Here is a 17,651-nt window from a genome sequence, read left to right on the forward strand (position 1 = left end):
TTGGGAACCAAGGAAGTTTTCTCGTGCCCACCCCCCCGCCCCAACCTTCCAGCAAGGGAGGGAGAGGCTTCCCCAAGAGGCCAAAGTCTGCCCTTCTGCGGCATCTTGAAGGGTGGGTTGGCTCGCCCCATCCGCAAGAAGCGGGGGGTCTCTCGCTTTAGGGCGCCCCACTGAATGACCGAGGAGGACCAACCCCCCCCACCTCTTTTCTGCAGGTGAGACCCGAACTTTGTAGCTTCCCACACAATCCGTTACGATTGTGGAACCAGGGAGGAGGGAAAGCAGGGAAAGCAACTCCTCGGTCTAAACTCTGTTTGGGACAGGAGGGCAGAAACGCCTCTCCAAAAGCTTTCTCCAACCCACCTACCCTTTTCATGACCTCGCCAGCTCGACCCCGCTCAGGCGTGTGAGCCGCCCAAGAATTTAAAAGAAAAGACCGCTTTCCTTTTACAGAAAGCGCAGCTCCCCGGCTCTCTCTCTCTTGGAAAGGAGGACGGGGTGAGCATAAAAATGACCCCGGCCTTCCGACATCCAGAATTGTTCGGAGCGCCCCTTTTCCACGGGCTGGGGGTGGCGGGGGGGAGAATACTTCCCCCCAAATGCGCCGAGAAAGGAACGGCGTTCCCTTTCTTCAACAACGAAAGAGACATTCCCTCGCGCGCGCGGCCCCCCCACTCCAGTCCCAAAAGATTTAAAGAAAGCTTTTCTCCGCCAAATCCTGCCGCCGCGGATTTCCACCAGTTCGGGCTCTTGACAGCCGATCTATCAAAGCCAAAGGGGAGCCGGGAAAGGAACCGCCAGCTTACCAGTTCCACGGGGAAGTGCGGGGGGAAGGGATGGAGTGGTGGAGAGGGGACTTTGCATAGAGATAGAAGAGGCCCGGCTAAAGCACTACCTGCAACCCCAGACCGTCCCCATTCTGGAACTTTTCTCTCTCCTTTAAAAGGAAGCCTTTTGGAAGTCGCTGCGCACAGGGGAGGGGGACAGTCCCACGGACCCCAAATGAGGGGGAAGGGTAAGTTCCAGTCCGCAAGAGGTGGGGAGGAGGGGTGCTCTCGGCCCTCTCCTTTGCCCTATGTATTTCCCCACCGAAAGTAACTCCCAATACACCTTTCTCCCTCCGAGGATTTGCGAGCCAAGCGCTAACTTGGGAAGGGGAGGGGGCTCTTCCTTTTTTTTGAGTGACAGCGTAAATTCCTGGACTTGTCCCCAAAGAAACCTTCCGCATTGGGTAGGGGGCGGCTGGGGACATCCCGTTTTGCTGAGGGAGGGGCCTCGAGATACCAAGCGCCGCGCGAACTACTCCTAATGGCACTTTGTCTGCTGCAAAACTGCACCGAGCCGACCCCTGGAAGACCCAAAGCCAAGGCGCATTCAGCGAGGGAAGGGGGGGGATCACACCCACTTTTCTCCCTTCTCCCTCTCTCCCTCCTCTCTCTCTTCGCGCGAGCGACCCCCCCCCCCCTCCCGCAGCACCACTTACCAGCGCGCGTAGTGGGAGATATATCTTTTTTTAACCGGTCGGTCGGTTTTTTGCAAAGCCGAGAAACGCCGCTTCGGGATCGCGCCTCCAACCTCCTGAGTTTCACGTTTCCCTGCCCATCTCTGCCCCGGGGAATCTTTAAAACAGCGGGGAGAAGGGAAGAGGAGAGAAGGGGGAAAAAAAGAAGAAAGAAAGAAATCAAGAGGAGACAAGGTGGGCTTAGACGTAGTCCACGGCCACAGAAGAACCCGCGCTAGTTTGTCTTTCGTCCTCCTTCAGCCAAACTCGGCAACAACGTACTTTTTCCTTTTTTTTTTCTTTTTCTTTTTTTTTAAAAAAACTCGAATCAAGAAGCAGTAGCTGCTCGCTCCCCCTCCCTTCCCTCTTCCTCGTCCAAGTTCATTGGCGGCGAAGAGATCTGAAGGAGAGAGAGAGAGAGAGAGAGGAGGGGGAAAGGTCGGGGAAACCCCTCCTCGCTCTGCCAAAGAGCGCTTGGCGAATCGATGGCTGCGCGTTTGATTGGGTCTCCCTGGCTTGCAAAATAAGGTACGGCAAAAACGGGGGGGGGACGCGGTGTGTGTGGGGTGTCTAGAAGGAGAAGAGGCTGGTCTCTTAACTGGGTCTCAAGTGCTTTATGAACGTGGATCAGAAGGTAGAGCCAAGCACCCACTCGAGTGCCAATTCCACCCACCCCGCGCTCTCCTACCTCCCCAACGCTCCCGCCCTTGCCTCCCCTCCCCTCCTCTCCCTCCCCCTTTTTTTTCCCTTTGTGTGTCGGAGAGATGTTTAATAACAGACCAGCAAATCACGGCCCCGCGCCTTTAAGACCCAGCTGCTCTCTGGCTTAAGAGAAAGTGCAGGAAACGTCAATAGTAAATAATTTCTTCTCTCTCTCTCTCTCTCTCTCTCTCTCTCTCTCTCTCTCTCTCTCTCTCTCATATTTATGAAGGGGCGCAAAAGTGAAAGTGGGGAGGGGGGAAAGAACAAAGTGATCTCACTTTCAAGGTAAGACTTTTAAAGCGCGAGCGAAGGCTCCTTCGTCAGGATTTGGGGGACTCGAGCAAAGGTGACAGACAGTCCAGGCAGTTGTTTTGACCTCCTTCTATAAGAACCGAGGTTCCGGAAGGGGGGCTGTTTTGTTTTGCTTTTCCTCGCGTGGAAAGTCCTAACAGAAAAGTTTTATCCCCCCCCTTTTTTTCCATCATCCTAGTTCCCTCCCTCCTCCCCCAAAACAAGGGAACCGGCCGTTAGCATGAAACACCCTCTCTGCCCCCTCCCCAATAAATCAAATTCTTTGAAAGCCCAGGGAAATTGCAGCCGAAAACGGGTTTCTCTTCATTTCCGCTCTTCTTCCTCCGACGGAGCGTCTCCACGACGCTGGCTTCCATTTCACCGACTTGGGTGTGCGGTATCTCCTCTCTCTGCTTGGCGCAGGATTTAGTGCCCCTAAAATTACAGCCCTTTAAGGCGCCCTCATTCCCACCCCCACCCCACCCCAGAAAAAAGTTTTTTTCTATGGCAGCTGGGCAAATCGGGGCTGCGTGCCGGCGGCTGCCTGTGTTTGCACGCGAAGAAGCTACTTTCCTACAAGCAGAGAAAAGCGGTCCTCGTTTTCTCTGTCTCCCACCGCCCCTCGCTCGGCTCCGGCTAGATCCGCCCCAACATCTGCCCATCGCTCCGTTGGCGCCTCCATCCGCGTCCTCCGGAATGTGCTTTCTTCGCAGGACGCGCGGACCGGGCACTGCGCGCCAGTAATTCACGTCCTAAACCAGCTCAACTGCGAAGGAGGTGGGGACCAGTCGCCCGAATTATTGCTATTATTATAATTATTATTTTAAAAAGGAGGGGGAGACAAAGTATTTGCTACATTTGAGCGTGGAGACGGGAAGGGAAGGGAAGGGGGGAGAGAAAAGAAAGAGACCCCCGTCAGCTTTGGAAAACATGGACAATAATTTCAAATTGGCATCTTCCAGTCTTTTTCTATCTTTTTAAATATGGGAAGGAAGGAAGGAAGGAAGGAAGGAAGGAAATAAATAAATAAATTATTTATAGAACTGGATCCCCTCCGGATAATCTTCACGCTCTCTCAAAGGTGGAGCACGCAGGGGTGCGGGGAGGGGGCGGCGTTTGGGAGGGGGATGCATTTGTAACGCGGAGCATGAAGTTTAAAATAGATGAATGACGCCGTGGGAACTCAGCAAGAATAGAAGCAAGTGACGATAAGTCTTGGCCAAAAAAAAAACAAAAAAAAAAAAACCCGCGTACTGTAGCGTCTCTTCTGAAGGCGATTTATGTGCAAAAAGCCGATGCCTATGGTTAATCTCGGTGGCGGGTTCAAAATTAGGCGTGGCGTGATTTCAAGGCTAGAGAGCCACGCAGGGAGCCATAAACGGACCGCCAGTTCTTGGCAAAGGGAGGGAAATTCGCCTCGCTCTCCTCCTTTCGCCTTCCCAAAGAACGTGGCAGTTTCCCCTAAACTGGCATAACCCCTTCGGAAACCCTCTTTTTTTAAAAGAAAGAAAGAAAGAGAGAGAGAGAGAGAGAGAGAGAGAGAGAAAGAAAGAAAGAAAGAAAGAAAGAAAGAAAGAAAGAAAGAAAGAAAGAAAGAAAGAAAGAAAGAAAGAAAGAAAGAAAGAAAGAAAGAAAGAAAGAAAGAAAGAATTTCCAGACCCCTAACCGGAGACTCGAGCATCTGATTCTCTGTGTCTCAGGCCTCCCACCCACCTCCATCCTGTCAACAATCTTTTCCTCTTCCCTTTTGCCGCATTTAATCCTCAGGATGTTGTCAGTTGCCACTTTCCTCTATGTTTTAAGCACACAGCCATCCAGGCTGGGCAGAAAAGTTTGCCCAAGCGGGGAAGGAGAGCGAGAGAACGAAAGGCGCGTTTATAGTGGCTTCTTTGCTCCGCCGGCCCAACCTCTATTAGTCCGGGTTTAACTAAATTAAAAATGCCCAGATTTTAGTAAGGCGCTGCTTGGGTAGAATTCACTTCCCTCCCCCTCCCCACCTACCCCCCCAGAAGTAGGCACGTCTGCTGGGCATTGGATATAATTTCGCACCGTTATTAGCTACCTGGTAGCTTTGAAAGGGAGAGGGGGGGGGGGAGGGAGAGAGAGAGAGAGAGAGAGAGAGAGAGAGAGAGAGAGAGAGAGAGAGAGAGAGATGAAACACACACACACACCTCGTTTTCTCTCCTCCGGCCCCCACCTCTTCATAACCCTACTGGACTTTAATTTAATGCTGGGGACAGGGTCTCTAGAGGGAACACGTGTTAGCAGCTTCTTTATAACTCACATCCCCGGCTCGGGAAATAAATCTTATCAATGACGCGGAAGGGAGGGGAGCGGCATCGGATGGGAAGTTTGGGTTTTTATTTGGAGGAAGGGAACAGAAAGTTGGGGGCTTGGTCGCCCTCTGGAAAATAGGACGGTGGGGGGGTCTCGTTGAGGCGGGGAAAATGTCGCTATGAAAGAGGGGGCGGTGGGGTGGGGGGAACCGGTCCGACCGCACTTTTTAACAAGGGGCTTCGGTGGGTATTTCTTTTAATGATTAGAGGAGTTTCCCCAGCAGTTTTCTAATCAAATTCCTCTTAATTCCGCAATAGATCAAATTAGGACTCGCGATTTCTAATTTATAGTAGAGGGCTTAGAGAGTCTAACCTATGATTTATCGTTCATGTCCGCCTCCCCTTTTTACATCCTATCCAGCCTTTAATAATAATAATAATAATAATAATAATAATAATAATAATAATAATAATAATAATAATAATAATAATAATAATAATAATAATAATAATAATAATAATAATGGTGATGATGATGATGATGATGATGATTGCAGCTTAAGGAACTTCCATCGCTTTTTTAAAAAGCTGATTATTGTCAGCATTTTGACTCTAGCCAGCCGCCTGTGGTAAAGAAAGCAGCATCTTCTCCTGCTTAAGGTAGCCAAAAGAGAAAGAGAGGGGGTCAAGGATACGGTCAGATTTGAAGACGAATTTGTAATTTGTGGTTGGCACTGCAGGTACCAGAATCTCCCTCCCTCCAGTCTTAAAGCTACAGAATTCCCAGGAGCGAATGTGGAAGAGTCCACCAGAGAAGACGCTGGGGCCACTGGCCTTCTTCCTTTTCTGACTTCTGACTGACCGAATTTCCTTCTTCTTCTTTCCAACCCTCCCACCCCATTAAGTCCCTAAATCATTCAGATGGATGAAAATGCACCCTGAAGCTCCCAGGTCCATTCCGACTTCTTCCACCGAGCTGAAGACCATCGCTAAGAAGTTCAGCCAAGGAACCTGTCGCTCGCCTATTGCGCTCCAGGAGCCGATCTGGAAGGCCTTGCAAAGTGGAGTCTAAGGAAGGTCCCAAAGGCAGGAAGCGCAAAGGACTGGCGCCTCGAGCTTAGGAAAGGGGCCAGAGGCGACCGAAAGGGAAAGGGGAAGAGGCTTGAAAAGACGCGTCGTCGGAAAAGAGCAGAGAGGTGCTAAGGTCTTACAGATGGGGAATGGATTGGAACTAAAGATGCTAAACTCCTAGTAAGAAAACGAGCGATGCCCCAAGCCGTTAAGAGCGATTGTCATTCCTGATTGCAAGCGTGAACAATTCTTGCCCAGCAATTTCTCCCTTGGGAAGCAACTGGTTTGACGCACGCCCTTTACTCCAGAAAAATTGTAATTATCTTCTAAGAAGGCCAAAATAAATATTGGATTGCTTGTTTCCTTCTCTTACAGCTATCTGACATTGTGGTTCTGGTGGTTTGTAAAAAAAGAAAGAAAGTAATAATAAAACCCGCTCTGCTCTTCACGCCTTTTCAGATAAAAAAAGGAAAGCTTTTGAAAAAGAAGGGAGACCAGGTTTGCCATAATTATTCTGGAAGGGCAGGGGAGGCCAGAAACACCTCGGAAACTTCACCCAAAATTTTTATTAGAAGGGAGAAACTCTTCCAAAACTGTAAATATTTTCCAAGCTCTCCTGGTTGCAAATGATTTTTTTTTTAAAAAAAAAAAAAAAAAATGCGCTTCCGATTAAGAAGAATCTTAGTATGTAAATTGTTTCAGGAAGCGAATAGCCACGGCCTCAAAGTTTCGCTTTTCTCCATGCCAGGAGCATCGCTACATCCTACAAACCAGCCGATTCCCCAAAGAACACTTATAGGGTCGAGCGGTGGGGAAGAAATAACAGGTCCCATAATACTTTGGCAGGTTTGCCCCCCCGCCCCCCCCAAAAAAAGATTCCCCATTTTAATTAGCCATTGAGGAGGCAGGGTCTCAAAGGGATCCCCTCCGAGGAAAGGCTGCAACCGCGTCGTTCGTGAGACTTTGATCAATTCTTTAACGGGGGCGCGCCCGCGCACATACAACCCCCCCTTTTTAGTCTTCATCAAAGAATTCAGTTGCGGATTTATTCATTTCAAAAGCTCCTCCTGATTTAGTTTTTGCAAACAAAAACTAAAGCTTTTCCAAGGAGGAAATTCGGTTAGAGATAGATAGATAGATAGATAGATAGATAGATAGATAGATAGATAGATAGATAGATAGATAGATAGATAGATAGATAGATAGATAGATAGATAGATAGATAGATAGACGGACAGACAGACAGACAGACAGATGATAGAGATAGATAGATGGAAGAGATAGATAGATAGATAGATAGATAGATAGATAGATAGATAGATAGATAGATAGACAGACAGACAGACAGACAGACTATTCTTATATTCATTTTTTGTGCTGAATCTCTTCATTGCCACCGCATCCCTTTTGGTCTGAACCGAAACCACCGTTTCCGTAAATCCCCACTATTTGTCTTTATCTTTCGAGAGCCAAGCCACCATCCCGAGCCAGCCTTATGCAGGTATCTACGCGACTTGTTTTTGCTTTAATACCGCGTCTCCAGTCCCACATGCGGGCACACGGCCGCTAAAGCTCACTTTCTGCCCAGTACGCGCGCCCTTCTTTGCTCAAGGAAGCGAAGTTTATAATCCCACTTGGACTCGCTGGCGAGTAAGCAAGCGCCTTGGACATCCAGGGCCTCGCGATGCCAGAGGGAAGAGAGGGCCGAATTCGGCCCTCTGCCAAAGAAAACCCCCCCCCCTCCTCCCTGGTTCTTTGCTTGCTCGGTTAACCAGAGCCTGCGTCGTCACTCACAACCCTCGACTTTTGCAAAACGATTTGGCAAACTGGAAGAAAAGATCGGAGCCTCGCTTCGTTTCCCGGTCTGGATTCTCTTTTAAAAAGGATGCTCTTGGCTCTCCGCAAGGAACCCTCAGCGCTCAGGGCCGGGCGAAAGAAAGCGAGGAGGGGCGGGGGGGGGGGGAAATAGCAGAACCACTCCAGATCTAAATCTGTGTGCAAACTCTCTGAGAGTTTCAGCTTTTTCTCAACCTGACTGTACAGTGCATCTTCTTGGATTAAGACGAGCCCAGCTGCGCACAAGTCAGAAAGGCAGAGCTACTGAGAGCTGAGAAGGGGAGGTTAGCTCAAAGGCAAAACTGAGACTTTATTTGGGGAGGGGAGAGAAAGAGAGGGAGAGAGAGGGAGAAGGAAAGGGAGAGGGAGTGGGGGTGGGGGTGGGGAGAGAGAACTGCACCTGCTTAAATAAACAGCAGTAGCAAACTCTCTCCAGCTTTTTCTGAGCCCTGTTGCCGCTAAGTCTCCTTGCCACCCACCCTTCACACCAGTCCAGCAGACATCCCTGAGCACAGTTGATCCAATCAATCCGTGATCCTTTAGCCTTTAAAGCCAGGCAGACTAGCTGCCAGGCAGGCAAGCCGGCACAGGTTTGCCCTCTCCCGCAACCCACCTCCCCATTGAAACCTGGGAACCTGGGCTTAATGCAAAACTACTGTCCTCAGTCTCACCTCCAAGCCAGCCAGCCAGCCAGCCAGCCAGCCAGCCAATCTTTTCTTTCAGCAAGCTGTAAAGGTTCATAAAGGTTCTGGGCTAGGAAGCTATGAAGGGAGAGGAAGAAAAGAAGCAGGGGAAGACTTCAGAAACAGTTGGGTATCGCTGGAAAGAAGAGATGCTCTGGCAGCATCTTTGGAAAGGTTTTGCCGAGCAAGAGGCAGCAGTCCAGGGGATGCAAGACCCACATCCTGGAAAGTTGCTGCAGGCCATAGCAAAATGCCTTTTTAGAGATCCTGAAGACTTGGGCTTTTCTTTCTTTCTTTCTTTCTTTCTTTCTTTCTTTCTTTCTTTCTTTCTTTCTTTCTTTCTTTCTTTTGTTGGGTCACTCTGGCTTGGCAGGGGGAGCAGTGACCCTGAATTGGTCATTTGGAAAGGGACAGGCAGCGTTTAGAATCCCGTATTGAAGATTTTGCAAGGGACAGCAGCTGCCTAAAAAGTGAGCAGGTATGAGAGGAGGAAGCATCCTAAATTCCTTTCCTTACTTTACTCTTTTCACTCAACACTCCTGATTAAAAAGGGCTTGGAAAGCTCAGGTTTATAATACTTTTTTTTAAAAGGGGGGAGGGTGCAGAGCTGACAGAGGTGAGGATTGGGCTGTTCTGCGCTTCCTCTGAAGTATGTTCCAGGTTGTCCGTGGGGGGGTTTGCTTACCCTGAAATGAATAGGTTCCCCCAAAATAGGACTTGAGCGAGGAAGACTTAAGCTACTTGGGCCAACAAGGCCTTTGGAGATCTCCACCGTGTTGTAGTGGGGAAGGTTTGTGGATCTGGCTTTGCAGCAAAGGGGCAAAAGCATCTATAGAATAAGAAGAATCTATAGAATTGGCCAAGTGTGATTAGATACAGAAGGAATTTGTCTCCTGTGCAGAAGCTTTTAGTGTACACGTAAAACAACAAAGTAATAGTAATCATAATAAAGGATAATAGTGATATCAACAGAGAAAGTGGTGGAACAGATGAGGAAGATAAAATGGCATGAAGGCAAAAACTGTCTCTGTGACTAGTTCTTTGGGCGTACAATGCTCTGTATCGGAACCTCAGGGGAGGAGTTGAAACAGTTTATGTCCAGGATGAGACCTATTTCCATCTTTAAGCCACATAATGCGGAGAAAGAGCATCCTAGTTATGTGGGACCAAAGGATGGCATCCCTCACACCATCCTTGCAGGTTGTGGTTTGCTTTGTTTGCGTAGCCAACAAAACTAGGATGAGCTAACAAGCTGGCCTCTAACTCAAAGCATAGCCTGGCATGCCAAATGCCAGATGAAAAACAGAAATCCTTTTTAAGTCTTGCATATTTAAGGCTGGAGAGAAGGAATAAAATATGGATATATATTTTTCCTTTGCAGAATTCAAGAGGAATCCTATTCAGCCTCTGATCACATTCACAAAATAAACCTTAACTTCCAGGGGCTGAAGTCATGGAAACTTGTGTATGGTTTCCCGGCAACAGGAACAACTAAATACTTGGCCAACTGCTTTAAAAATAAAAATAAAAACTTTTCAACCTACTCTACAGTCCTGATAATAATTTTGGGTGCTCTCCTATTCAGCTCCTAATCCTCCATAGTTTTCTGAGCTCAATCAAGATTGAACTGATGCTACTGTGCAGTGTGCTAATCCATGGTTGTTTTTTTTAAATCTATGGCTTCAAGTGATGTGATAACCCAACCATCGAGGTTTATAAACTATGGTCTACACTCTGCATTTGTGCAAGTCCAGTCAACAATGGCTTTTTTAACAAACAATGCTTGCACATTTATACGGTTTTATGCTTGCTGATACCTTCTACATATGTGTTGAAGGTTCTTTCTTTAGTAATGAAGCAGCATCTAGTCTGTTTCTTTAAAGAAGACATATAAATTGAGGGAGAAGTCTACTTCTGAATCACGGTGGAACATAGAGGTTTCAAAGGATGACCCCTAGTCATACATTTCTAGCTAAAAAGCCTTTAACCAGTGGTGGGATTAAAAAATATTTACTCCCGGTTCTGTGGGCGTGGCTTGGTGGGCATGGAGGGGAAGGTTACTGCAAAATCTCATTCCCTCCCCACCCCACTAACCTGCTTTCCAGCTCCGTTCTCCTGTGCAGGGCAACCAAAGAAGACCCAGCCGATCAGCTGGGACTCAATGGGAGGCAGAGACTAGATGGGGCGGAGCCAGTCAGAAGTGGCATTTGCCGGTTCTCCGAACTACTCAAAATTTCCGCTACCGGTTCTCCAGAACTGGTCAGAACCTGCTGAATCCCACCTCTGGCTAGGTACCACATTACCTATCCCTTCCTTCTCGGCTTTCACATCACCAGTCTATGCCTCTCATCCCTTTCCTACCTTTTATTGTTAAACCTTTTCCACCATGGGTGAGTTCTGATTGTAAACCTCACATTTTAATCTGTAATTAAGGAATGCATCGAATCAATGGCTATTACGGTTTTCAGTCTTTAACTGAAGGAGCATCCAGGATACCTTGTTCAAAAGCATCACTTTCAAGGAGCTGTCATTCACTTCCACTGATCACCCTGCTATACGATTTTCTTTAGGGCCCATTTTATTCATAAGAAATTATGAATGTCTCAGCTGGGATGGAAAGCATTAATTGATTAATCACAATGAAGATTTGATGAGTTAATTAACTGCAAATTAAATCATGCTTTCATGGAAATTCTATTGGGGAGAGGAGGAGAGAAAACTTTGCTGGTTAACAGGAATGGCAGAACAAATTTGAAAGCTTATTCTTTATATACATCTACCTCTTGTCGACTAAATGATTTTTGGGTGGTGAGGAAGGAGAAAAAAGAATTTAGGAATGAAAATCAGAGAAAATTTAGCCCCAAAGATATTCTAAATATCTGAATCTGGGATAATTTAGGACCTGTCTGGTCAAAACAACATATAACAAATTGCAGGAATGAAAGGGTCTAGTTTTTGCAAAAATTATTATTTCAGATGTAAAGAAAAGGCAAAGTCTACTAAGCATATCGCCATGTTTTCTAAGGCATTTTTTCCTATGCTGTTTTCATGTGAAATCATTAAAACTGGCTTTTCTGCTTCTGTAACCACATGGAATCTTCAATAAAGTTATATTCTTGGTTATATTTAAAAAATGTCCCAGGAGTTTCTTTTGTCGTCTAACCTAAATGGGACTAGAACGCACAGTCTCCCAGTTTCCAGCCTTGTCACCACTACACCAAACTGGCTTTCTGGAAAATTGCTAGAGTGATTCTAGCACACTATTAATATGGCTTTTCTGACTGGGCGCAGGATAATGCCCATAACTCAAAATTATTCTGAAAATTGCAAGGTAACCCATAAGGGGAGAGCATTAAGCATTGGGTGCAACATGCAAGATATCCAGTAGATATTGCCCAGCCTGAAAATGCAATGATCGATCACCAGCTTGTAAACAGCCATTTGAAACCCTAGCAGGCAGGTTCGCACCATGTACTAAGTCAGAATCAAATAAGCCAACCGGATGAAGTAAGAGTGAAACTCACCTTCCATCTTCAAGTTGTGGGCTTGTGAAACTCATCTTTCAAAATAAAAAAAATACCCAAGTGACCTAGATAAACAGGTGTGCTGCTCCTCCTAGAGTGATATTGATGAAATAGGTGTTCACATCCATTTTATCTTGGGTCTCTTCCCATTAGTATCCCTCATGTAAGGATGCTTAGCCAATCACTATATTCACAAGATCAGTCAGTAAGGGACACTTTCTGATGTTGCTTCTGCCCCTTTTTTGCCAACAGGATTACCTAGATAAGATTTAACCTTTTTATTTTATCTTTGCAGCAACAGAGAATGGTTAGGTTGCAAAATACGATGTTCTCTCTGTCTCTGTCTCTCTCTGCCTCTTTCACTCTCTCTCTCATTCTTTCTTTCTCTGTGTGTATGTGTCACTCTCGTTCTTTATCTTTCTTTCTGTCTCTGACTGTCACTCTCATTCTTTCTCTCTGCCTCTGTCTCTCTGTCTGTCTCTCCGTCTCTCTGTCTCTGTCTGGCTCTCTCTCTCTCCTTACAACTGAGCTCCAAGATGCAATATTTTCTCTACTACACAGTATTACACTCAATGGCTGTTTTGGAAAAACAAGGTGTTCCTGATAGAATGCTAGATAACATAGATGAATCTAAAAAAGCTTTAATTGAAGAAGAGTATGCTTGTTATTAATAAACTTAGCCCCTGGGTGAGATAATGCTGAGTTAGATGAAGCTTTAGGGTGATGTATCAAAGCTATCTTCTGAGAAGAAGTTAGAGCAGACCCTGGATGGACACTCATGACAGTGGGCAATTTGCTTGGTCTTAGTGCTAAGCATGTACCCATCTCTATGGTTTCAATCACAAATCATAGTTCAACCACAGATACCAGGATGCACGATCTCAGCTTATTAAAACACAGAAGTCCAAGGTTAAATCTTTCATTAAGATGCCACAGCCACTTCTTTAATGCCTGACAGACCTTTTCTTTTGTTATTTACCAATGATCCTTTCCAGGCTAAAACACACTTCCAGGATAATGACAGAATTGCTTTCCCAGTCCTTTGCAACTGACATTCATCTCAGCTCATGGAAGGACAGGTTGAGGGATGGGAGCAGGCACCTTGAGAACTTTGGGGAAAGCATTTCTCTACATATTTTGTTTGTGCTCATTAGGGTGATAAAATCAGGACAGACGGATTCATTTTCCTTGTTAGTTGTGACTACGATTGGTGTCATCCGGGTCAAACGCAATGTGGAAACTAAGAAAATCTGACACTATCATTGATTTGCTCGCCTTGTACTCATGTCACCCTCATACACTAGAGACAAAGAAATGTGGCTTAAAATTGCAATTAACCAGCTTTGGGGCAGGTGCCTCTTGTTGGCTATTTATTCTGTTCAGACTTCATGTCGTTGGAAAGCTAGACTCATTCATAACATTCATTCATCTCTTTTCTTATTCTCATTTTTTTTTTATTTCACATCGCAAATACAAATTGCAAGTGGCTTCTCCATGTTCACTTCCTTGGTTAATGTGCCTTAGAATTTTTTATCCCCCAGAAAGGCTTTTATTTTTTTAAAGGGAGGGGTGGTCTTCCAAGGAATGGAATTTGCCTTCTGGCCCCACCCACCCAATTATGAAAAGCACTACCTTCCTTCCAAATGTTCCTTAACGTTTAATGGTTTGTAACCTAATGAACAGAAAAGGTCATTTAGTTCAGAAGAGATGCATTGGTTCTACAATTCTTTGGATAGCTGCAGAATTTCAGCTTCATTCTGGACTTTCGAAAAATAATAACAAAAATCCTGCATCAGCTCCCAACCAAGCTCAATTTCAGATGCTATCATTTAAGTTTATTTCTCCATGAGTAGTACATTTTAAAATTTATTTATTGGTTGTCCCACTTTGGTATTTTTGGAAATGGCCCCTACATAATTATCAAGATTCTATTCCCACTTCCAATTCTTGAAGTTACAGAACACTCCCCAGAATTTCACAACTTAACAATTCAAAATGCATCTTGTACATTTGAGAGGCAACCTGAAACCCCAGCTGAAGAAGATGCTGTTACCAAACCTGTTTTTTTTTTCCAGTTTGAAAACCTACTCGGAGTAAAGTGACCACAAACAGCAACAGGCTTTTTGATGCTTTGAGGCAAAAATCATGCACACACCACAGTAAAAATCTAAAAAAAAAGAGAACCATTTAAAAAAAGGGTTTTCCCAAATTGTCTCACATTATAAAACCAGGAAGGGGGAAACATAAAATTCTGGCTGTGGGAGATATCTCTCAACCCATTTTGCATCACTGCCTTTCTGCTGAAGCTCTCAACTCTGCAGAAATGTGAAGTGCAGCTGGTAGGGTTGCCAAATGGAGCATGCATACAATAATGTTGTAGGCAATCTGTATAGGAAGCAGCAGAACCATTTTACCTGTCAAAGGTATATAGAAAAGAATTGGCCTGGCTTCCTTGGAGAAGTTCTAAAACATGGAATGGCCAACAGCAAGTTCCCCTCATTTATTTCCAACCAATATACCTGTCTTGGAGCAATGTGGAAAACCTCTCTACCACATTTAATGAAGAACTTTGAAATGGGTGCCCAGTTCTAATTTAAATTACTTTCTCCTGGAACTTAGTCTTCCCTGTCCAACTCTCGATCACTCTCTTAAAGAGGAAATGGAGACATTATTTCTGTTGCTTGCTTACTAGTTGCAGACATACCACTAATGTTACTTCCTAAAATCTGGACATTACACTTTTGTCAACACTGCTCAAGATGGAAGCAGCAAGAAAGTGTAATTTGGACAATGGATGTGAGCATATGTTTATGAGAACATGCATGCGCAAATCATTAACCAATAATGGCCAAGGTAATGCTAATAAAGATAAAACAGCATAGCATATACTTATGGAATGCAAGACATGCAGGAATAAACAATAACCTGTATACATTATTTCTTGTAATGATAAAAAAAACAGACTTCAGTGTAATATATTTTGACCTCACATATACTGTTCTACATTTTGCACTGGGTGCACTTGATGGTATTGAAAAAAATGTTTAAGTTGCTGTGATAGCAGAGATCAGAAAAAGAGACTTAAATTGATACAATTAATCCCCTGGAAATAAAGCTAAAACGTATTTTCCTATTCAGAGCTCAGGCATCCGGAGAGTATGCTTAATTAAAATTTGGCCATAGGTGTTTAAAAGTCAACCAAAAAATGAAAAAAAAGCATCAGATATATTGCAGGAGAACTAGGAAAGAGGCCTCTCAAATAGGTGTGCATTACAGAGACAAAAACATATAATATAAACATTCATGCATCTGATGAGAGAGGACAATGCAAAAACTCCGAAGGATGCACAAAGGTACAATGCTCGTTGCATTATCCCTTCTCATGAAACCCCTTCTTGAAAAAAAGCATGGATACCTTTAACAAGCTAAACATCAAATTAAACAGATTCTAATGCCAGAATGCTCCATTTTCAAATTAGCAAGGGCCATCTGTGAAATATCCTGATTTTTGCCAAATCACCTGAAACTTAAGTCACAAAGTAGAATAAAACAATGTATTGTTTTTCATATTATCTATCTATCTATCTATCTATCTATCTATCTATCTATCTATCTATCTATCTATCTATCTATCTATCTATCTATCTATCTATCTATCTATCTATCTATCCTCTATCCAAACATATATACAGGACAAACTTCAACAAAAGTTGAAAAGGTCTTTTAAAATCTAAAAACAATCAATAAATGATAGCCTGGCAAAACTATTTTTTGTACCAAAAGATGGGTCAGTTCAGAGGGCAGGTATTGTCCATTCCTTTTTTCACACTGATATCCCATTGCAGAAGTAATCCCCCCTCCAGCTTCGAATCACTGGGGAAAGGGTAATTTAAGCCGTACTTGATGTAACCTATACATCACTGTCTTCTGGACCAGCTTTAAAATTAAACTCTGATGTACAAAGTTAAACAAAAATGAGATAAAAATTGGCAGGGGTTGAAGAGGGTCAAAGTAGTCAAAACACAAGGTAGACTATTGCTTCTTTTGATTTATGTTATTCTACCCACTAGGAAAAAAAATAGAATTATAAGTCGCACTGAGACTTTTTTCATGGAAAATAATGCATTCCTAATTTGCTTTCTATAGACTACCGTAGCTTTGATGTGGAAGATGAAGAAATAAAATCGTAAAGAAATAGCCTTGTGTAAGTTTGGAAAAGAGGAGGCAGAGAGTAGGGGAAAAAATGCATTTCGAACTGGAAGCTGAGAAACAGAGCAAGAGAAAGTCGAGTTAAAAATAGGGAGAGGCATTAAGATTTATTTAAGCTCTATTTTTATTCTCCATAAACATTTACATCTAGTTATTGGCTTGGAAAACATCAGCACATCAACAGACAGTTGTGCATTGGAGAGGATCATTGTCTGTTGTGCATTGGAGAGGATCATTGTCTATACCAGAAGGTCTATTTTGCTGCCCATTTTTGACCAGTAATTGGGTCAAATCTCAGTTGGGTTGAGCTTGATTTGCAGAGGTCAAATCCACGCCTGAATCTTCCAGAATGCTTTTGAAATTTTTCAGTTTAGCCAACATTTTCCAGAAAATCCTCCAACTTACAATTCCAGGAAATGATCCGTTTTGTACTTTGCTAATAACAGTTGTCTTTATTTGAATATCTGATCATTTCAATATTTGATATCCTTCACAGTGATATCATAGCACTAGGACTGGGATTCCTAACCCATTATTTGATGTTTCCTTTCTATGATCTTCCTAATTATTAGATACGTTTCCTCTTCAGGTATGAGAAGTAAATCTCTCTCCATGACATTTGTTTCAAACACAAATTCAGTGAGTTATAGTGTTTAAGTTACTGGACCAGGATTTGTGGCTAATAGCAATAGCAGTAGCACTTAAACTTATATACCACCTCATAGTGCTTTACAACCCTCACTAAGTGGTTTACAAGGTCAGCATATTGGCCCCCAACAATCTGGATCCTCATTTTACTGATCCCAGAAGAATGGAAGGCTGAGTCGATCCTGAGCCAGTCAGGATTGAAATGCTGGCAGTTGGCAGAATTAGCCTGCAATACTGCATACTAACCACTGTGTCACCATGGTTAGTATGCAGGATTGGAAGACTCAAGTTCAAGTCCATCCTCAGTTGTGAAAATTCATTTGTTGACTTTAGCCTAGTCAACTGTCTTTCAATCCACCCTACCTCTTAAAATTGTTACAGGATGGGTCAACAAAGAGATATCTTTCTATGAATCTCCTTGAACATTCAGAAGAAAGGCCGGACATAAATATAGAAAAAAAGTATAACTATAAATTAAAAATGAACTCAATATATAGGTGTGATATTTGGCATTGTGACTAGCTTAAAACTCATCAACGAAGAGACATACTGTGGCATTTCAACCGGGCCATTGACTTTAATGGCTAAATGAGCTTTTTGAATCTGAATTTCTCTCAAGCAAATCTGTCATTCTACTCCATGTTCATGAAAGTGGCACCTTCAGACCTCAAAGTCTTTTTTCAAATATTGTACGAGAATGCAGAGAAAACACTTTGTACATGACTCTACAATAATAACTTTTTCTTAGCTCACATGCTTGAGGGTGAAAACTCTGGTTCAAGATCTATTATAATCCATTCAGCCAGGGCGGATTATTCTTGGATACAAGCAACAAATAAGCATACACATAATTACAACTGTACATTATCTATAATCAACAGAAACTAGTTAAATGATTGAGGAAAGAAGC

The 17,651-nt window shown here is 44.1% G+C and overlaps 1 long non-coding RNA gene across 1 annotated transcript; it reads left to right on the top strand.

Annotated features, from left to right (window-relative positions):
• Nucleotides 1–839: 839 nt before the first annotated feature.
• On the top strand, nt 840–6,199 carry LOC148129822 (uncharacterized). Its single transcript, XR_015750574.1, has 2 exons — nt 840–1,015; nt 5,676–6,199. It is a non-coding gene; the product is annotated as an uncharacterized LOC148129822 (long non-coding RNA).
• The last annotated feature ends 11,452 nt before the right edge of the window (nt 6,200–17,651 follow it).

The sequence above is a fragment of the Notechis scutatus genome, chromosome 9 (genome assembly GCF_049901735.1).
Source record: "Notechis scutatus isolate UNSWTSFEM ecotype Mainland chromosome 9, rNotScu1.2, whole genome shotgun sequence".
Taxonomy (NCBI): domain Eukaryota; kingdom Metazoa; phylum Chordata; class Lepidosauria; order Squamata; family Elapidae; genus Notechis; species Notechis scutatus.